Source organism: Electrona antarctica (assembly GCF_951216825.1).
Source record: "Electrona antarctica genome assembly, contig: scaffold_141, whole genome shotgun sequence".
Lineage (NCBI taxonomy): Eukaryota > Metazoa > Chordata > Actinopteri > Myctophiformes > Myctophidae > Electrona > Electrona antarctica.
Genome location: NW_027638215.1, coordinates 312,493 through 336,069, shown reverse-complemented (window position 1 = coordinate 336,069; position 23,577 = coordinate 312,493). Strand labels below are relative to the sequence as shown.

The 23,577-nt window shown below is 42.9% G+C and overlaps 1 long non-coding RNA gene across 1 annotated transcript; it reads right to left on the bottom strand.

The window, feature by feature from the left end:
* Positions 1-21,206: 21,206 nt before the first annotated feature.
* On the bottom strand, positions 21,207-21,851 carry LOC306918280. The gene is made up of 3 exons (XR_013789316.1): positions 21,645-21,851; positions 21,469-21,528; positions 21,207-21,330 (listed from the first exon to the last, which is right to left on the bottom strand). It is a non-coding gene; the product is annotated as an uncharacterized lncRNA (long non-coding RNA).
* Between the last annotated feature and the right edge of the window lie 1,726 nt (positions 21,852-23,577).

The following is a 23,577-nucleotide window of genomic DNA, read 5'->3' as shown; positions in this document are numbered from 1 at the left end:
TGAAAACCCACCTTTTCAGACTCCATCATGGCCCATAGCACTTACCCTACCCCCCTTAGACAGCACTTCTTAGACTTATATAGCATTTGAAACAGACTTATAGCATGTCATGTAGACAGCACAATAAGTGCATGGTATGTAGTCATAGCACTTCATAGTATATATGTACAGCATAGTATAGCATATATGTGTAGTTTATATGTATAGTGTCATTATATAGATATGTTCTAGTTATAGTTTAAATGTATAGTGTCATTATATAGATATGTTCTAGTCACGTTCTTAGCTTACGCATGTTTCGCGATAAATGCTTTTTTACATATGTGATGTATTCCCATGCTTTTTGTTCTTGCCTATTGTAAGTCGCTCTGGATGAAGAGCGTCTGCTAAATGCCTAAATTGTAAATTGTAAATTGTAGCATTTAATTGAAGAAGAATTGAGTCGGGTGTGATACAGCGTATGAAAGCAAACTTCCCAGTGATTATGGAGATGTTTTAATTTTTAAAAAAGGTTTAGAAATGAGCGATATATGACCCTTTATAATCTCAACGAGAAAGCCAGAAAGCTCGCTGTTGCCATGTCTCATAGAAACAAGTAAATAGGTCTATAAACATACTCCCAAAAGAATCGCATATAACAGGGGTCTACAACCTATTTTAAATGAAGTGCCATGTTTTTATTTTCTAGATAGTGAGTCTGCCATATCAAGATTCCTTTTAATGACACCACATTAAAATTTCCAGCATATTTTGATTGTCCACAAATATAAAGTTCTTCCTTCTTTTTACATATTTTCTTGCACATTGTTATAATGATCATTATAAATATATATCCCCCTGCAGTCAGAGTTCATTGTTTTAATGAATGAATGTGATGCATTGTGAGCTGCAGTAGATCTGCTATTTTCAAAAGTAATCTTTGAAACAAGTGACAATAAGAATATTTTTGAAAAATGTTATTGAAACATTTAAAAACACAAATCTGTCATGGGGGTCACTGGCTTAGTTGGGCAAATGCATTCATCTGGGGGTCCTTGACATGGGAATGTCGCTGTGTGAGGATCACTGGTTTAAACAACATTAGGAGAAAAGCCCAAATAAGCACTTTAGAAACAAGAAAAGCAACCACAACTACCAATATTTACAAGCAACTTTGCAGAAAAAGAAGCCGCTCATAATAAACAGCAAACGGACATGGCAACACTCCAGCAGCACTCCAGAGCCGCTCAAGTGTAAAATCAAACAGTGCTTTTTGCTTTTAAGACGTGGTCAGACCCAGGCGGAATCGGTATGCGCTGAGTGTTTTTAGGTCAAGGGGCTTAATAGCAGATAGCGCAAAGCGAAAATAATTAACATATGGACACTCCCCCAATGCTAAATTATGCAGGAACGTGGTATTCCATATGAGTGAGTGCTCACCACGGCTTCCATAATACGAAAAGGCGCAGAGCGAGGGCGAAATCTGTATTACCGCATGGGTTTTTCGTCTTGCTTAATAGGGCCCTAAATGTGTTGGAACACATTGAGGTGACAGTAGACACCTTTATGAAGCATTCATTTAGCAGATTAAATGTGTTGGAACACATTGAGGTGATAGTAGACACCTTTATGAAGCATTCATTTAGCAGATTAAATGTGTTGGAACACATTGAGGTGATAGTAGACACCTTTATGAAGCATTAATTTAGCAGATTAAATGTGTTGGAACACATTGAGGTGACAGTAGACACCTTTATGAAGCATTCGTTTAGCAGATTAAATGTGGGCTAACTTTCCCTAACTGTGTACCAGGACTGTCTAGGACGTCAACTCAAAATACATTTAGACTGTCTAGGTCAGCGCTGCCCAAAAGGTAGATCGTGATCTACCAGTAGATCACATGCCCTAAAAATATATAAATTAAAATATAAAAAACTGCCACTTGAATTAAGGTGACTTGATTGACAGCTCGAACCCACAATCCAATCCTGAATCCCCCCCCCACCCCTTTTTCCCCTCAGTTTCTTTCCCCTTTTTTTACCTCCTTTATGATGAATTCCTGTTCTGTTCTTTTTGGCTATATAGAAGTGTATATTAAATTATATTTGTACGTCTCTAAATGTTTTGATGAATTGAACAAGGTGGAAGTTTAGTGATGGGCGTCTGATACTGAAGCTCCGACACACGCTTCAAACCACGCCTTCATTTGCATATGAACCAGTGCTTCGAAGCTTGCTTCAGTAGGGAAAAAGTCACGTGACCAATGACGTCCGAAGCAGTAAGTGGTTCATTTCCTCAAACTGGTCTAGGAACTGGTTCAATACTTTGAGTTACCACGGATCGGCTTGCGCAACCATGATAAAACCTACAGGGAAACCCTGTCTGTAAATTACTCCCGTGACTTGTCCTTTGCGTGCTGGACTCGTAAGCGGAGGGTCGTGAGTTCAAACCTGGGCTGGGGTACTGCAAATATTTTGATGCAATACAGTAGACGAAAGTGGCACATCTATATTTGTAACTAAACGTTATTTAATCAATACGTTTAATCAACATTGCGATGTGCATCTGTGCAATACAAAGTATTAAATCTGACATGAATGTATTAATTGGCCATTAGCAATACATTAGATGTGTCAAATATTTCCCCATCCTACAAACATATCACACTGCTCCATACAAAACACTATTGTGTGTTTTTGTTTGTTTATTTCATTTCAATGTTTAATTACAGTTTAGGCATTTAGACACACTCAATCCAGGTCCATGAATTAGAGGATAAAGCTCACATGTTGCCCAAATAGTTGAATACACAAATGAATCAATCAACTTCAAGTCTTTATTTGTAGAGTACATTCCTTCTAAGATTTCACAACAAAAATCTAATCTGATAATATAGGTTTATTTACTAAAGTTTTGCTGTGTCCTGTAGTAAGTGTTTCACTGTCTCTACTGCCTAAATTAAATGCAGTCTAGCATTTCGCCAGCAGATGTCACTATTCACTGAAGCTTCAAAGCTTAACACATTTTTGAACCAATTGGTTCAACTGGTTCAGAGGTTCATAAAAGCTTCTTTGGCCCATCACTAGGTGGACCCTCTTGTAAACAAGTGTAATGCTTTATTGGGTCGTCCACTCACAGTTAACAGTCTTTGTATTGAGTTGCGCTTGAAATGTACTGTAATTCTGCAAACTGTTAATAAATATTTCAATCAATCAATCAGAAACGACACTACAACAGTGCCGCGCAGCTCAGCAGTTGGATAATATTGTGTGGGTAGATCTTGTTTAGCTGGTCATTTTAAAAGTAGATGTCAAGTAAAAAATGCATGGGCACCCCTGGTCTAGGTCAACTCCACTACATTTATTACATGGCTTGGTTGAATGCTTTATTCTGATTGGTCAATCGCTTAATTCAGCGGTGAATTATGTGTCGATAATGACCGCTGCCTAATCAAACCAGTGGCAGCGGTGGCCGAACGGATTGCGGAGCGGTCTTGATACCGGAAGGTCGCCAGTTCGAATCAGCAGTCCGACACGTTAAAATTACCACCGCTGAAGTGCCCTTGAACAAGGCATTGAACCACTACGATGAAATGTTCTATGAGCAGGGCCTGGCTGGAAACAAGTTCTTGAGCTTAGCCCAGATACCCTGGGTAAATAATTTCATTTCAAACCCTCTGAGCACCACCAGCTGCGCCCCGCTTGATTTACTGCTGTTTCCAACATGACAGCCATGTAAACACACACACACACACACACACACTAGTGAAACACAATGTCATTTACAGCTAAACATTGCTCTTAAAAATGTATATAAAAGGAGAGCAGGACCCGAAAATGGATTCTATTCCGAAAATGGATTCTATTTGATCAACTCACTTCCTTGTTTTCCGACAGTGCTCCAGCCCTGCAGCTGCAGCGCCGCCGCGAACTTATGGAATACTTTTTTTGTTGTGTTTTGGGTCAATGTATTAATTTATGTTAGTTAGCCATGTACTTAGAGGACACTGACCTCGTTGTTGAGTGAAGTTGTGGTGAGTCCAGGTTGTTTAGGAGTTCTGTGCTGTTGTTTAAAGTGTTACTTGTTGCTTCTGTCTGCAATACCTCTTCCTGATCCTGACTGATGCTGGTGAAGAGTAGCCTGGCTAATAAGCCAGACTAATATCACACAATACTGTCGCCAACGGCTGATTCGGTCTGGTTTATTAACCAGGCTAGGTGAAGAGAGTGGGAGGGGTGTGTGTGTGTGTGTGTGTGTGTGTGCGCGCGTCCCAGGGCTCGTACTGTAGTGTACTCTGTGCTGTACTCTACTGGCCACTTTAGGTGTTGCAGCTTGTTGGTGCTCGGACATACAGACACAGAGACAAGACAGACAGACGAGGTTGACTACCTCGTTGGCCTTGTTGTTATTGTCTCCACCAGGCCGAAGGCATGGGGAGAGAGTATGTTTTGCACTCCGTCCGTCAGTCCGTGTGTCCGTGTGTCCGTCCGTCCGTGTGTCCGTGTGTCCGTCCGTCCGTGTGTCCGTCCGTCTGTGAACAGCTAATCTCCGGCATCGTTAACCCGGTCGATGCCAAATTTCGCACACACACTCCCTGGATGCCAACGATGAACCTCTGCCCCAAAATTTCCAGAACGGCCTGTTATAGCGCCACCAGGAGGCCGCTTTGTGCAAAACAAGTTTTTGGACAGTACACCTACAGATTTTGTCCAAACATCACGCACATTGGTACACAGTCTCTCTAGAGCCATTCAACGAAACGGGTTTTTCAGATTTCTCAGACTCCATCCTGATTGGCTAAGATTGTCTTCCAAAGTTTGCAGGAGTGCTCAGTTTCAAACAAAATGCTGCAAATCATGAACACATCGTGTGATTTCCGTGAAATTGCGCACGCACATTCCCACTAGGCCGAGGAAGAAATGCCATGTGAAGATTTTCAACTCAGCCTCATGGTGGCGCTAAAACTGGCCGAAAAGTGTTTTTACCTCCAATTGCACGGATTTGTGGATAACTTTGTATGCCAACTCCCTAGAGGCCAAGGAAAAACCTTTGCCTGGAATTTTTCACATCTGCTCTTTATAGCGCCACCAGGAGGCCGACATATGTAAAACACATTTTCTAATATTACTCCTTCAGATGTTATCCAAATTTCACACAAATCGGTACACATGCTCTCCATAGTCATGTGATCAAGACGGGTTTGTTTGATTTCTCATAATCCACCTTCATTGCCTACGATTGGCATCTAAACTTTTCAGGAGTAGGCCGCTTTGTACCCGTTTTCTACAAATCGCCACAACTACTCAACGCAGCGTCCGATTGCGGTGAAACTGTGCATGCATATTCCCACTGGGCTGAGGAAGAAATGCCAGTTTTCAAATCAGCCTCATGGTGGCGCTACAACAGGCAAAGCCGTGTGTCTCACACACACACACACACACACACACACACACACACACACACACACACACACACACACACACACACACACACACACACACACACACACACACACACACACACACACACACACACACACACACACACACTCCTGGTGGAGACCTGTGCCCAGAAGGGCTTTTTTGTACAGCTGTAATGTTGGTGAGTTTGACGTTGTGTAATACAATCAGATAGGACTTTTCTGTTTGGATGTCTGGGCTGTCAATGGGAAACTGCATCTAGTTACTACCCTGCCATTAACTTATGGCAACATGGCCGCGGTGTGCATATGGTCAATTGCTCCCAATGTGCAGGTTGGTGCCTTGCATGGTTTTTCTTCTGTGTGTGTGTGTGTGTGTGTGTGTGTGTGTGTGTGTGTGTGTGTGTGTGTGTGTGTGTGTGAGAGAGAGTGAATGTAATGCACCATCTATGTAAAGCGCCTTGGATAAAGGCTCTATATAAATGCACCATTTACCATTTAGTCATACTCCACTTTTAGGTGATCACCCAAACGGTGGTCACCTCATCACCTAAAAGTGGAGTATGATTATGAACAGGCCTTAAGGTTACTGAAGGAGACATTCTGCCTGTGTGTCTTTGGCCTGTTGTGGGCGTTCACCTTGAGGGGAGGAGGGGTGTCGTAGCAATCAGCAGGTTGATAAGGGCAGGTGCAACAAGACACATTTTAATGAATGGGAAACCCACCCAGCATTTGAAACGCGTCATAAACGGTTTCCATGTGCCCAGCCGAGTGGAAAAAAGATTGGTTGAGACTGAAACTACAGTTACATTCACAACATCATGGCATGTCTTCATGATACAATAGGCATGTCACTCAGCACTCTATGGGTAAAAGTAACAGTGTCTCTGGCATATATGGTGGCTGCCAATTTATAGCAGAGACAGATAATACAGATACTTTGCCAGACTTTTTGCCTCCTTTTGGGGCATTCCTAGTTGTTGAAACCTTCTAACAACCAGTCTGTGGGTATAATGTCCTAGTTGTTGAAACCCTCTAACAACCAGTCTGTGGGTATAATGTCCTAGTTGTTGAAACTCTCTAACAACCAGTCTGTGGGTATAATGTCCTAGTTGTTGATACCCTCTGACAACCAGTCTGTGGGTATAATGTCCTAGTTGTTGAAACCCTCTAACAACCAGTATGTGGGTATAATGTCCTAGTTGTTGAAACCCTCCAACAACCAGTCTGTGGGTATAATGTCCTAGTTGTTGATACCCTCTAACAACCAGTCTGTGGGTATAATGTCTTGCCATCTTCCTCTGCTGTGGTCACATGGTTTACAGTAAACTCATACTGTAATAAAGGTCAGAGTCATATCTGATCCTTCATTCTTTTACAATGTGCCACACACACACACACACACACACACACACACACACACACACACACACACACACACACACACACACACACACACACACACACACACACACACACACACACACACACACACACACACACACACACACACACACACACACACACCACGTCAGTGTGCAGGTCAATGTTTAACTAAGGTGTGACACCATGATAACTTGTTCCTGTTCTCACCTCCCAGACTCTAGACTGCAGGGTGTCCAAACTGTGGCCCGGGGTCTAACTTTAGACGGCCCGCAGCTTCATACCTGAACTGTATTTCGAACGGACCGTCCAACAGTATGGGACATTTTTGGGACATTTTTACATTGAAGTTTTGTAGGCTATTTGCTGATTTGTATTTCTGTTTTGCATAGATGTGTGTATTTGTATGTCTTTATAAATGTCTTGATGAATTGAAAACGGAGGATCCTGATGTAAACAAGTCTTCAGGGTGCTTTTTCTGTTTTTATCCTCATAGCAGTTTTTGTATTGACCTATACTTTTTTGAAATGTACCCATTCTACAAACTGTTAATAACATTTTCAATCAATCAATCAATCAATAAATCAATCAATCAATCAACCTGGGTATGTACCCAGGGTATAACCAGTAAGACGCCTAAGGGCGAGAAGCGACCTCGCCCTAAAGGGCCCTCCTGGGCGGAAACTACAGGCTGAGGCAGTTTTGTCCAGCTTTTAGTGTACACAACACAACACAACACAAATATTAAATGCCATTGACAATGAATGGACCATTTTGAGTGTTTGTGTAAACACAAACATTGCATAACACAAACATTGATAAGGTGAGGACGCAAATTGTGATTGGCTGGCATGAGATGTATGATGATACCGTAAGAGCGCCCCTCACTTCACATGGGTGTGATTTTATTTTAAATAAATCCAAAGTTCACACACTTCTAGTGGTCAGAGGCCAAATAACCAATATGAAGGTTGTTCACAGACACTTGTTTGGGGGTTAGGAACACATTTCTGAGACATTTGGACCTTTACAAGAAATGTCCCATAGGGAAATTGACAAATAGGTTTTAACGTCAAACAAAGACCATTATCTATTGAACCAAACATCAGAGAAATATGACACTTGTAGCTTTAGAAGCACCTGTTCCATACCTTTCTTTTCAGGGTTAGGGTTAAGCTAACCCTAGTGATAGTTAGTGTTACCCAGAGAAATATGACCTTTGGTCACTTTCTGACCATGTGCTTGTTGTCCATCAATCAATCAATCAATCAATTAACCATATATTCATGTCCACACAAATGAGAGCATACAAGTATTATAGGAGGCAGTAAAGGGGCCAGACGGCGGCCATCTTGCCATCAGAATACAATATTGGTATTTAATGACCATATAGTCATAAAAGCTTCCTCTAGGCTGGGGTCAAAGGTGCATGCAACAGTAGCTCAGCGGTAGATCCCTGTGGGCTCCCCCAGAGTTAGTTCCCCCAGAGTTAGTTAGCACCCGATGAGCAGGTTGGTGCCTTGCATGGTTTACCCCACCATATGTGTATGAATATTAGCTGTCAGACTCTTCATCAACCACAACAACTTTTGGTGTATTAGCTGTCAAAGATCTAAAGATGTCTGGCTTATCACAGAGATGAAACACACAGGGATGTTTAGTACATTCTCACTGAGGACACACCAGTGGCGGGCGGTGCCAAAATGAACCAGGCCTTCAACACCCCCCCCCCCCCCCCCCCACACACACACACACACACACACACACACACACACACACAATGGCAACAGTGTTACATAACAACAACCTGTCAGATGTTCTTATACAACACGAAAGCACGCAAAAAACAAATGGAACTGAACCACACTCAGGCTCTCTGTCACACATCCCAGCCAAGCTGCACCAGAACAGGAACACCGGCGGGGACTATATAGTAAACACACGCGCGCACACGCACACACACAGTCAGTCTGTCAGCACGAACAACACCCACAAGTCCACAACCATAGCCTATAAAAGGATCAATCATCAATAAGCTGCGTCGCATCGCGATCGCATGTATATCAATATTATATAAAGATCCTTACCATGGCTGCCTGCATCATACCATGGTCGACCCTGCAAGCTTTTCTTAAAAAGTCCTTCCTTCTCGAAAAAGTGACTGTAAATCCACCACTAAATCTGTTTCTTCTCCTCCTTCAGCCGTTTTCCGCATTTGTTTGTGAGTTAAATCTGTTAATTTAGCTATCTCAGTCAACCCCCCCTATGGTAAACCCATAGATGGGAACTCGCGCAAAAATTGTCCAATGAGAAAAAACAACTGGTGTCACAAGTTATTTTTTCTCATTGGACAATTTTTTCCCCCAGTGATGGGATACAGGCAAGACGCTAACGTCATCAAAGGCCAGCTAGAGTACCCTGGCACTGGAAATAAAACGCCCCGCAGGGCAACCTCGAAATCTGATTGGCTAAGGAACCTGTCAATCTCTATATCGCTCCCATTCATTTCAACTGCAAGGGGAATCACTGGTGATTCTGAAGGCCTGACGGTGGATATTTTTACCCGGAGACAACACAAGGAAATAATCTCATTGGTTAAAAAAACAAACAAGAGCTGTTGTACCTGCACAGAATGGAAGCAGCGCGTCCAGCTAGTCTGAATGAGAGACAGGGCAATGATGGCAGCAAAATAAATACAATATATTTTCGAAAAAAGAAATATTTATTATAAAATATAGATTTCTGCATCAGGCAAGTGCAGGGCCAGCAGAGAAGGCCTTGCTGGACCTGACGGCACACCACTGACACACACACACACACACACACACACACACACACACACACACACACACACACACACACACACACACACACACACACACACACACACACACACACACACACACACACACACACACACACACACACACACACACACACACACACACACACACACACACACACACCAAACTCCACTACCTTTTAGGTAACTGTTATTGTAACTCTTTACGTCTGCAATTCAACAACTCTGTTACAATCAGTGAGATTGAAATATGCTTCATAGTATTATAATGTTTATTAGCATCCTGTCATCTACTGTCACTCTGACCTCAGTAAAATAGTATTATAAATTAATGTTTATTAGCATCCAGTCATCTACTGTCACTCTGACCTCAGTAAAATAGGATTATAATGTGTATTAGCATCCAGTCATCTACTGTCACTCTGACCTCAGTAAAATAGTATTATAATGTTTATTAGCATCCAGTCATCTACTGTCACTCTGACCTCAGTAAAATAGCAGAGACTTGACCCGCCCTATTCCACCTCTGATTGGTCCAGCTTAATGGACGAGAGGAGTGATGATTGGTTAAGGTATAGGGTCAGATATCATGGTAAACCAATTTGAGGCAGAGCTGGGCGGGTCTTGTCTTGTCTTCCAGGTGCACTGCACGCACACGCAGGTGTGCACGTGTACACACACACTCACATTGTGTGCGCACACACACACACATTGTGTGCGTGTGCACACCAGCCAATCGCTTAAATATTGATTATTCTAGTATATGGTATAAAACACTTCAACAACATTAACCCCTTCACTTCTGTATTCTTAGTAAAACACACCTGGCTCTGTACTTGGGACGCTCGTTTCCCTCTACACCAAATCTCTTTGAGGAAATATCAGATCTACAAGCTCACAATGCATCACGGCATGAAGAAATATCAGATCTACAAGCTCACAATGCATCACGGCATGAAGAAATATCAGATCTACAAGCTCACAATGCGTTACAACATGAAGAAATATCAGATCTACAAGCTCACAATGTGTCACAACATGGAGAAATATCAGATCTACAAGCTCACAATGTGTCACAACATGGAGAAATATCAGATCTACAAGCTCACAATGTGTCACAACATGGAGAAATATCAGATCTACAAGCTCACAATGCGTCACAACATGAAAAAACATCAGATCTACAAGCTCACAATGCGTCACAACAAAGCCAAACGTTCCCCCCAGAATAAAATAGGCTCTCTGGAGTGGTTAACATTCTTAACCAAATTCCAATTCCCAAAATCTCTGCCTCTCACTCACTCACGCCAGAATGTTATGGTGAAATTGGTGACCTGCTGAAATACGTGACCATCTTGTGGACTTCACATAATTTACATGGAGGTCTTTAAATACGTGGCCTGAATACCGCAGGTTGAACTAAACAAACCACAATGATTTACATTCAGACACTGATGTTATGTCTACACGATTGTCACATATTTCAGCAGGTCACCAATTCCACCGTAACACCTCCATGCTGGAGTGAGTGAGTGGCAGAGATTATGGCTATTGGAATTCAGCTAAAGGGACAGTTCACCCCCAAAATGACTTTTTGTCTATGGACTACTCTCCCCATGGAGACTTGAATCCATGGTTATTTTATTGTTTGTTTGTTTTCGTCACATTCCTAAACCAATCATTTTATGAGAAGCAGCGTTTCCGGTAGGAGACACAAAGAGTCTCCTTTGTGTCTCCACAAGTTATTTTAATGCTATCCCTTTAACCCATTTTGACCTGAGAATGATTCTACAAATGTCTTCTAAATCCTGAAAGTTTTCTGAAAAACCCTATGTTTCTATGTCAACATTTTCATGTCAAGGACCACCAAAAATATATGTAATTGGTCGCCGACCCCCATCTGAAAAAATGTTTTGTTCCAGTGACCACCCAGAGGCAAAGATTTGAGTTAAAAACTCTCGATTTTTCAAAAATTGCAGACCTACAAGCTCGTAGCGCGGCGCTACGAGCTACGAGGGGTTCTTGCCCAAAATGGGTTAACACCAGACTAGAGAGATTATTGCTATAGTGTATATTTTAAAATCACTTACCCTGCGATAACCTTTATGCTACACCAGACTAGAGAGATTATTGCTATAGTGAATGGTTTAAAATCACTTACCCTGCAATAATCTTTATGCTTTTATCCGACGTGGCAAAAAACAAAATGGCGTCCAGACGCTTCAGTTGACTGTGAATCAACACACTTACAGTTCTGTCATACTGGAGGTGGTGTTGTTGCAACAAGAACCTATGAATGATGACAACATGTGATACATTGACCTGCGACCAGCACACACACACACACACACACACACACACACACACACACACACACACACACACACACACACACACACACACACACACACACACACACACACACACACACACACACACACACACACACACACACACACACACACACACACACAGTCAGTGTGCAGGTCAATGTTTAACTAAGGTGTGACACCATGATAACTTGTTCCTGTTCTCACCTCCCAGACTCTAGACTGCAGGGTGTCCAAACTGTGGCCCGGGGTTTAACTTTAGACGGCCCGCGGCTTCATACTTGAACTGTATTATGAACGGCCCCGTCCAACAGTATGGGACATTTTTGGGACATTTTTACATTGACGTTTTGTATTTGCTGATTTGTATTTCTGTTTTGCATAGATGTGTGTATTTGTATGTCTTTATAAATGTCTTGATGGATTGAAAATGGAGGACACTGATGTAAACAAGTCTTCAGAGTGCTTATTCTGTTTTTATCCTCACAGCAGTTTTTGTATTGACCTGTACTTTCTTTGAAATGTACCCATTCTACAAACTGATAATAACATTTTCAATCAATCAATTAATCAATCAATCAATCAATTAATCAATCAATCAATCAATCAATCAATCAATCAACCTGGGTATTTCCCAGGGTATAACCAGTAAGACGCCTAAGGGAGAGAAGCGACCTCGCCCTAAAGGGCCTCCTGGGCGGAAACTACAGGCTGAGGCAGTTTTGTCCAGCTTTTAACACATTTTTTATCCCAACACAAATATTAAATGCCATTGACAATGAATGGACCATTTTGAGTGTTTGTGTAAACACAAACATTGCATAACACAACATTTCTACGATCTACGCAAATTGTGATTGGCCGGCATGAGATGATGTATGATGATACTGTAAGAGAGCCCCTCACTTCACATGGGTGTGATTTTATTTTAAATTCAAATCCAAATGTCACCCACTTCTAGTGGTCAGAGGCCAAATAACCATATGAAGGTTGTTCACAGACACTTGTTTGGGGGTTAGGAACACATTTCTGAGACATTTGGACCTTTACAAGAAATGTCCCATAGGGAAATTGACAAATAGGTTTTAACGTCAAACAAAGACCATTATCTATTGAACCAAACATCAGAGAAATATGACACTTGCAGCTTTAGAAGCACCTGTTCCATACCTTTCTTTTCATATAAGCTAACCCTAGTTAGTGTTACCCAGAGAAATATGACCTTTGGTCACTTTCTGACCATGTGCTTGTTGTCCATCAATCAATCAATCAATCAATCAATCAATCAATCAATCAATCAGTCCATACAAAATCACACTGGCATCGGGTGTGTCTTTGAAAGGCCTTTCTTAGTGTACCGGTATGTGGTTCAGTGCTGACACAAATAAAACCCTTTGAATCATGTCAACATTGCAATGGACAGATCATGCTAAGGCCCAGGCCACATGTCTATGGATCTTTTGCAAAACGCACATTTCTCTGTGCGTTTGGGCCTTTCAGCCACACGCAAACGGCGTTTTCGGCCAAACGGAGGTTTTTGGAAACGGATCAATAAGTGAAGATTTTCGAAAATATCCAGATCAGTGGATCTGTGTAGTCATGCGGAACGGAGCATCATCGTTTTGAGAAACGATGATGTCACCGCTTATTAGCGCTGACATTGCCGTCCAAAGTTTTCAGGAGTGGCCCGTTTTGTTCAAAATGCTGCACATGTCCTGCTCATCCATAATTCTATCCTCAGAGATGCTATGAGTGATCTGGCTCTGCATTTCCTCAACAAAAGAACATTGTTGCAAAAAACAAACAAACAAACATGTTTATATTAGGCCTACTCCTAAACATTTTGCCAAACATCTCACACAGTCCTATCCTCCTGGTGGAGACCTGTGCCCAGAAGGGCACTTTTTCTAGTTAATATTGTTATTATATTGTTATTATTATTATTATTACCTGTTTGGCCTCTCGTGGAAAAGACACTTGTAAAACTGTGATGCATTTCACTCCAATGCCATATAAAGACATGTGAATCCCTAGACTCCTTCAAAACCGCTCTCAAAGAGCACCTACGGACAGCTGCAATGGACCCTGATGTTAACCAGTGTTGTTTTTGGCAGCACATTTTGATTTTAGTTTTAGTCAAAGTCTCTTCAATAGTTTTAATTTAGTTTCAGTCACATTTTAGTCACCTGGAATGTTTTAGTGTTAGTCTAGTTTTAGTTCACTAAAACTAGACTAACACTAAAACTAAACACTAAAACACTAAAACTTCACTTGATTTAGTAGACTAAAATGTACTTTGGTGAGCCGTGATGCCGTCGTAATGACTGATCTACAAGCTCACAACGCGTTGCACTGCGACGCGTGAGTTTGTAGATCAGCTATTTTCAGCATGCAACCAAGTGAAAAATTACTTATACTGGATCTCTTGTCCACTAGTCCCTTCCTATAGCATTTTAAAGTCTAGTTTGTATCTGTTGACAAAATTGTTAGTATATTTAGTCATCAGTTTTAGTCATCATAGCTTAGTTTTCATTTCGTTTTCGTCAGTGAAAAAAGGTAGTCGACGAACATTTTTCGTCTTAGTTTTAGTCAACAAAATCAACACTGATGTAAACAAGTCTTAAGTGTGGTTTTATCCTCGTAGTAGTAGATTTTGTATTGACCTGTATACTTTTGTTTGAAATGTACCCATTCTACATACTGTGAAATAAACATTTAAATCAATCAATCATACATGCTGTACCTGTTGATCACAGACGAGGCCTGCCCTCTGGCTGGCTGAAGTGTGTAGAACATCTCCTCAGTGTGAACATTCAGCCAAAATAACAGATCTACAAGCACACAGTGCAATGCATTGTTTGTCAATGGCTAACCGGATAGCCGTTAAAACATCTGAATATACTTATGGGCTTCACGGTTAACTTTATTTAGTTATGGAGAGATGTCATCATTCTAAACACTCAGGGAGGTGCAAGAGAGTTTTCTATGTCCAAGAGAACACTAGATAGATTACATACATTTTGGGTTAAAATAAAATAAATAAAATCAACAACCGTTAATTAAGCTATGGTGTAACCGAATGGAAAATGATCCGTTAGCGACATCCCTAATCACAACATATATCAGAACAGCGATCAGGATATTTAAGCGCCTTGGATAAAGGCACTATATAAATGCACCATTTACCATTTATTTAACACCACAGAAAAAGACAGCAGGAAGTGAAGTCGGGGTTTCAGACATTTTATTGATTCAGAATTCGTTACCATGTTAAAGGTCGTCAGGGCCAGGTGGGTGTGGCCTAGCTTCTTATACACCTGTTAGGTCATCAGGGCCAGATCCATGGAATAATGCAATGCATATCTAAATATGTAATGAGGCCGACCAGCTGAAGAGATCACAGATTTGAGGCATTAAGGTTGCTTTTATGACATTTAACTGAGACCATTCATGCTTCTGGAAGATGCTTCTAAACTTGTATTCTATTGCTAGTTTGATCACTTCAAATTAGAGATGCTCCAATAATCGGCCACTGATCAGTGATCAGCCAATATTCAGCATTTACCCTATCTGGAGAAACTGATCTTTTATACAGATTATAAAGAAACAAACAAAAGGGGTTCCCGTTAGTGCTGCACAATTAATCGAAGCAAGAATGGTGCAGCACTAGTTCCTGTCCTGAATGGGTTAGAGTTCAAAGGTCATGTTACCGTGCCGATGAGGAAGTAAACCAGAGACTCTTTGGGAACGATTTGTTTCAACTCCTCCGACCTCTAAAAGCAAAGACAGACTCTCCTGTACTGACCGTGATGCAGCGAACGTCTGCACACACATTGCTTCTGTGTGTCTTGTAACGACAGGTCACGAGCATGCGCGCGTGTGTACATGGTGTTCATATATTCAAACAGGTATAAGGACTAGTCATTATAATTATCATACATACCACTCCAATATGACAGAGAAGCACTGACGACTGAGGGTTGATACTCAGAGCTTTCTTGAAGTGAATTTCTGCAAAGTTGAACTTCTCCTGCTTGTAGTAGATCATCCCTAAACCATACCTACAGCGCACGCGCACACGCACACACGCACACACACACACACACACACACACACACACACACACACACACACACACACAAATAGTGTTTCCAGTATGGCATTTGTGGACATATTTACCAGGCATTGTGTAACTATGATTCCTTTTTTTCGTAACCCAATTATTTTCACCCGGTGTCAATTGCCTAAACTGTAATCCTGGGCGTTACTCTCCCTCTGCCAACCTGGGGAGAGCCCTGAACTGAGCTCACGCTTCCTTCAATGCATGAGGAGTGAGCAGGCCACTTCTTTTCACCTGACAGCAGGGAGTTTCCCCAGTTGGACATAGTGTGTGGAGGGAACACGTTATTCCAACAAGTTCCTTTCCCCTCCATCAGGCGCCCCGGCTGGCCAGGGGGAGGCAGTACAGAACCCAGGATTACTGCATGTTTTTGAGGAGCGCTAGCTGCTCCTATATACTGCTTTTTGTCCCAACTCGTGTCACATTTGCCATTGACAAAGAAAGGAGAATTTACATCATGTGTGTCTCAGCAAATCGACATGTTACGTCATGATGATGTACGATGATCAGAGCGCCCCTCACGTCACACGGGTGTGATTTTTTTATTGTGAGGGTACCTCGGGGAGAACATGTGAGGGTATCTACCCTAGGGGACACGGGGAGAACATGTGAGGGTATCTACCCTAGGGGACACGGGGAGAACATGTGAGGGTACCTACCCTAGGGGACACGGGGAGAACATGTGAGGGTATCTACCCTAGGGGACACGGGGAGAACATGTGAGGGTACCTACCCTAGGGGACACGGGGAGATGTGAGGGTACCTACCCTAGGGGACACGGGGAGAACATGTGAGGGTACCTACCCTAGGGGACACAGGAGAACATGTGAGGGTACCTACCCTAGGGGACACAGGAGAACATGTGAGGGTACCAACCCTAGGGGACACGGGGAGATGTGAGGGTACCTACCCTAGGGGACACGGGGAGAACATGTGAGGGTACCTACCCTAGGGGACACGGGAGAACATGTGAGGGTATCTACCCTAGGGGACACGGGGAGAACATGTGAGGGTACCTACCCTAGGGGACACGGGGAGAACATGTGAGGGTACCTACCCTATAGGACACGGGGAGAACATGTGAGGGTATCTACCCTAGGGGACACGGGGAGAACATGTGAGGGTATCTACCCTAGGGGACACGGGGAGAACATGTGAGGGTATCTACCCTAGGGGACACGGGGAGAACATGTGAGGGTACCTACCCTAGGGGACACGGGGAGAACATGTGAGGGTATCTACCCTAGGGGACACGGGGAGAACATGTGAGGGTACCTACCCTAGGGGACACGGGGAGAACATGTGAGGGTACCTACCCTAGGGGACACGGGGAGAACATGTGAGGGTACCTACCCTAGGGGACACGGGGAGAACATGTGAGGGTATCTACCCTAGGGGACACGGGGAGAACATGTGAGGGTACCTACCCTAGGGGACACGGGGAGAACATGTGAGGGTACCTACCCTAGGGGACACGGGGAGAACATGTGAGGGTACCTACCCTAGGGGACACAAGAGAACATGTGAGGGTACCTACCCTAGGGGACACGGGGAGAACATGTGAGGGTACCTACCCTAGGGGACACGGGGAGAACATGTGAGGGTACCTACCCTAGGGGACACGGGGAGAACATGTGAGGGTACCTACCCTAGGGGACACGGGGAGAACATGTGAGGGTACCTACCCTAGGGGACACGGGGAGAACATGTGAGGGTACCTACCCTATATGACACGGGGAGAACATGTGAGGGTATCTACCCTAGGGGACACGGGGAGAACATGTGAGGGTACCTACCCTAGGGGACACGGGGAGAACATGTGAGGGTACCTACCCTAGGGGACATGGGGAGAACATGTGAGGGTACCTACCCTAGGGGACACGGGGAGAACATGTGAGGGTACCTACCCTAGGGGACACGGGGAGAACATGTGAGGGTATCTACCCTAGGGGACACGGGGAGAACATGTGAGGGTATCTACCCTAGGGGACACGGGGAGAACATGTGAGGGTACCTACCCTAGGGGACACGGGGAGAACATGTGAGGGTACCTACCCTAGGGGACACGGGGAGAACATGTGAGGGTACCTACCCTAGGGGACACGGGGAGAACATGTGAGGGTACCTACCCTAGGGGCCACGGGGAGAACATGTGAGGGTACCTACCCTAGGGGACACGGGGAGAACATGTGAGGGTACCTACCCTAGGGGACACGGGGAGAACATGTGAGGGTACCTACCCTAGGGGACACGGGGAGAACATGTGAGGGTACCTACCCTAGGGGACACGGGGAGAACATGTGAGGGTACCTACCCTAGGGGACACGGGGAGAACATGTGAGGGTACCTACCCTAGGGGACAGTGTCTAATGTTGACTCTAATAATAATAATAATAATAATAATAATAATAATTACCAGGCATTGTAGTGTCTACTGTTGACTAATAGCGTTCCTGCAGCAGGATAAGGCTTTGTCCAACTCTTCCGTCAAAACAAACTTGTGTCAGAGCAGAGTGTAGGCAAAGCTGGGGTCCACCTGGGGAGGGAGCCAGAGAGACAATTTACAATCTTAATCCAGAACGATGCACAGTAAGCAACAACAACACATGGTAATACATCGCATACATAGAAATAGTCATCATGAACCATAAGCAAGCTAAGAACCTAACAGTGAAATATCTATATAATGAAACTATGCATATAAATATAGTGCTGTGTCTACATAAAATGCTATCTTAGTTACATAAGTTGAGCCTTTGCATGATAGAGACACTAACAGTTATTAGTGAGATTATAACTATGATTAGAGTGAGACAGAAACAGTAATTACTCTAAGACAGTGGTTTTCAACCAGTGGTCCGGGGACCACCAGTGGTCCTTGGGTGGGTTCCATGTGGTCTCCATGCTAAATGATGGAGAGTTGCTAACAAAATGGACTCTAATAGATATTTAACTCTTAACTCTTTGAGAGTTTCAAGTCAAATCAATATAGTTGCTAGACTTCTCTATGGCATAATCCCGTTTTTGAATGATTCTCTGTTGTGACTGTGCGACAACAAAAGACCTTCAGAGAAAGCTTGACTTGTCTGCTTCCAGGAAAAAAATTAACTGAGTTGATAAAATGTTTAGTTCTTGTGTTGGAAGCCATTTAAAAGAGCCTGCATTTACACTGTTTTCTGTTTCTAGGACAACCAAAAAAAGTTATGGCCAGTTGAAGTTTTATTTTCTAAAGAACTTTTTTTCTGTTGGGCGTACACACCCATGCCATATCTCATTTTAAAGGGTGAGTTGTCTAGTTAAAAAAAGAAAAAGAAAAAAGTTTCTCACATGTACCACTGTAGATATTTTGCCATCTATAAATAGCATGGTCAGTCATGACCAATCTGACCTATCCAGCTAAAAGTTCCCATAGCTCTGAATTGGAACGTGATAGAAACTCAAATTATTTTTAGGTATATAAATAATATATTTTGGGTAAATGTAGACATTCTAACGCACATTTTGATATATACCATGTTTACATAGTCTTACCAGTACCTTGTATATTCATGCATGAATCTCAAAAACCTGTTATGAAGAAACACAGTTTTGATAAGAAACACATCCAATGACATTGTTTTGATGACTTGGTGCCCATGATATGTATCAAAATATAGACTTGAATGTATACTGTATTATTAACAAAAAAATTGGGTTCTTACCATCTACAATTACAGAGTAAATCACAGTTGAAACTCGCTTAGTCAAACCATAAACCTCAGAATAGTGTAAAAATAGCCCGACAGGTATCTCAAATTGGAAAAGTGCACTTTTATTTCTTCAGAACATAAACATTATAATAATTACAGAAAATAAATAAATACTAATGCAATAGAGTACAGTAAACTTCCTATTGACGTTGACATTGTGTGTGTAGGACACCCACCCACCGCCCCCCCTCCCTGAACCACCAGAGATGAAGCAGCTTAGCCGCACTGTTACACTATTTTGACGTTGACATTGTATGTGTAGGCTATACAGGGTGCAGTTCTATTTGACGTTGACAGTGTGTGTGTAGGGTATACAGGGTACAGTTACAGTTCTATTGACGTTGACATTGTGGGTGTAGACTTTCAAAATAAGACAGAAAAAAAAAAGAAAAAAAAGAGAACAGTTATTCAAAGTAGTGCTTGATATTCTTGTCCTTGTGGTAAACGAAGAAGCATGGGAACAAACACAAGGGCACCTCACAATCAGGGCAGTAATACAGGGTCATATGCCGGATTGGTCTACCATTGGGACCGTTACTGAGCAGGTGGAGCCTGCAGGTTCTCTTATCAATTCTCACTGGCACATGGCCACGCAAATGCACCTCAAGTCTCCTATTGTCGTCACCTGCTCTTGCCCTGAGTGGACGATCACCCCCCACTGCCCCCTCCGCCGCCGCCTCCTCCTCCTCCTCCGGCCTCCCTGGTCTCAGTGATGTCCACCTCTCCACCACCAACATGATATAGTCCAGGAGAGTTTTTGTCCTGCCCTGTTTGAGTTTGTGCAACACAAACGCATTGTACATCACCATCTGAAACATGTAAAAGACAAACTTCACAGGCCACTTGTAGGACTTACGGGCAAACGGGTAATAGGAGATATGTTGTCTTCCCTTCCATAGCATAACACCTTCATCTATCGATATGTTCTTCTCTGGGGTGTACATAGACTGAAACCGGGCCAGAAGGTAGCTCACAAGATATCTGACTTTGTACATGCGGTCCGCTGTGTCTGGAGTCTCCTGGTCACTGAAGTGAAGGAACCGCTTGAGCAGCAGAAACCGGGCCAGTCTCATGGTGCGCCTGAACTGCTGTGTCTCATTAGCCTTACGCCGGGACCAGTATGACACGATGGTTGGCTTCCTCACAAGGCCCGTCAGGAAAAAGAGCCCGAAGAAGTTCTTCAGCTCTATCACAGAGACATCCGTCCATTTCTTCACTCTGGAGTGTGGGAGTGGGTCCTGGATCTAGATAGATAGATATATAAGTTAGATTTATTTGCAGAAATTACAACAAAGTCATCAATTTGGGAAAACATCAATGTGGAATATACACAATACACACCATTGCGATGGACTGCGCTGCATATCTGTTGGTCTCATCGCAAATATACTGGAGCAGCTCATCTTTCAGCAACAGCTCAAAGAAGTCCACTGGATCACTCTCTGCACTGAGGTCACAGTGAACACCCGGCTCTCCAGTAAACGGGATGTCCTGTGGCTCCCACCCACCAGCAGACCACCCTGGCGAAGCCGTTGAGTTGGCATCACCTAAATTACAGGAATACACAATTATTAGCATAAAAAAACATTGTTTTTATTGATGTAGAATACATCTGGTGGAGCTGTAACATGTGATGAGACTATAAAATGATATACATGATTTTGTTCTGTGCATTGTATTTATACCTGCTTCCATGGGCACAGGGGCAGCATCTGCAGCTGTCGAGATGATGGGCTGTTCATCATCTGTAAAACAACAACCATTTCAATCAATTAGAGGCATGGTGTAGCGTTCTCCATAGTGCCAAATGCAGACAGACTTTAGCCACATCCACAAGTTATTTAGCTCTCTAGTTACTCACCTCCATCCACATCACTGTTCACCTCATCTTCATCATCGTGCCACTCCTCATCACCCGGTTCTAAATATGTACAAATAAATAATCATTTAGCTGGAGTGCACGCTACAATTACATTCCTTCATACAAAAATGTAGCCAATCACATACGAATTGTGGCCAACACATCCATCTATTCAGTGTTGATCCATTTCAGCCAACACATTGTAGCCAACACACATCAAAGCAAAGCAAAGTGTCCATCGTTGTATCCCCCCCCCCACTGCTACAGCGGTGGAGTCCTAAGCGAACCAATGGGGCTTTCAAATAGATCTGTATTGAGCTTGCATGATGATCAAATGAACGTATTGTACCGTGGTTTATATGCTATATATTATGAGAAATGTTCCATTACTTTTTTCCCCATCTATTCAGTATTGTTTTATCGTTTATTATGATCCCTGTTTTTTTGTATTACTTTTCCGCGCCGCTGGGGGAAGGGTGGTGTAATGCAGGCCGCAAAGCTAAGCTAATTCATTATACTACTAAATCTATATAATATTGCGCTTGCATGATAATCAAAATAGTGTATTGTACCGTGGCTTATAGGCAAAATCATATAAGATGATCGCTAGAAATAAATGATTTGGATTATGTAGCATGCACGATAAAACTATCATATAAAAAATGTATTTTGACGATGCCGAAGGTTTTCAGAAGGAGGCTGCTAACCGCAGAATGCGGCTTATATGCCGCCATAAGCCGCATGATGGCGGTTAGCAGCCTCCTCCTGAAAACCTTCGTCATCGTCAAAATACATTTTTGGTACAATACACTATTTTGATTATCATGCAAGCGCAATATTATATAGATTTAGTAGTATAATGAATTAGCTTAGCTTTGCGGCCTGCATTACACCACCCTTCCCCCAGCGGCGCGGAAAAGTAATACAAAAAAACAGGGATCATAATGGGGTTCAGTTCCTGAACCGGATGCTGACAGAATGCATGGATCTTAATGGAGTCCAGCGGACAAGGCATGAACAAACATCGATATTAATGACTATGCCCTTCTACAAAAATATCGATGCCGACAGATGAAAGAAGACATGTCACAGCTTATTTTCGGATACTTTGTTTTATGATTTGCAAACGATATAATTATATTTACGTCTCGAAAGAGCACAATACGAGTTTCTGGCCGGGCAGTATCGTGAGAATTCATTGACAAGCTGTTAAGAACTGAGATTCTCACGATAACAGCCTATATGCATTTGTTTGAATACAAATAGCTTGTTATTATCATCAGATTTAATTTGAATCACCTTATCAATGTGTTTTAGTGAATGCTTGGTGATAACTGGTTATGTTTGTATATTATTATCAGCACAGCAGCAGCATTGTTTTATTGTAGACATTTAAGAAGTGTGTGCGTGTGTGTGTGTGTGTGTGTGTGTGTGTGTGTGTGTGTGTGTGCGTGCGTGCGTGCGTGCGTGCGTGCGTGCGTGCGTGCGTGCGTGCGTGCGTGCGTGCGTTGTCTACACTCCTAACACTGAAAGGCAACAGCCCGGCTTTTAATGGTCTTAAATCCCTTTATGTTAGAGCGTTTTTTAGTTATAATACAACATCAACATTACAGAGACTTTAGTTGTCACTGTACAATACTTTAAAACAGTTGTCATTTTGCATACATAGCTAAAATGTCCGATATTCGCAGCGCTCTCGTTCAAAACAATGTTATTTCAACTCCAGGCTGTCCCCAGGCTGTCCCTAATCAGCTCTCCATGAAGAGCGCAGCGTGCATGCGTACCTGTAAGTATTCAGCCAGCTCATCGTGTGCTGTAGCGATGTGACTCAACACCCAGCCTGTGTTGTAGTGGTGAGACAGCAGAGAGGAGAGAACGCTGACCACTTCTCTGCTGTTGTACAAACACAGAGCCAGGTAGCCTTTACCCAGAT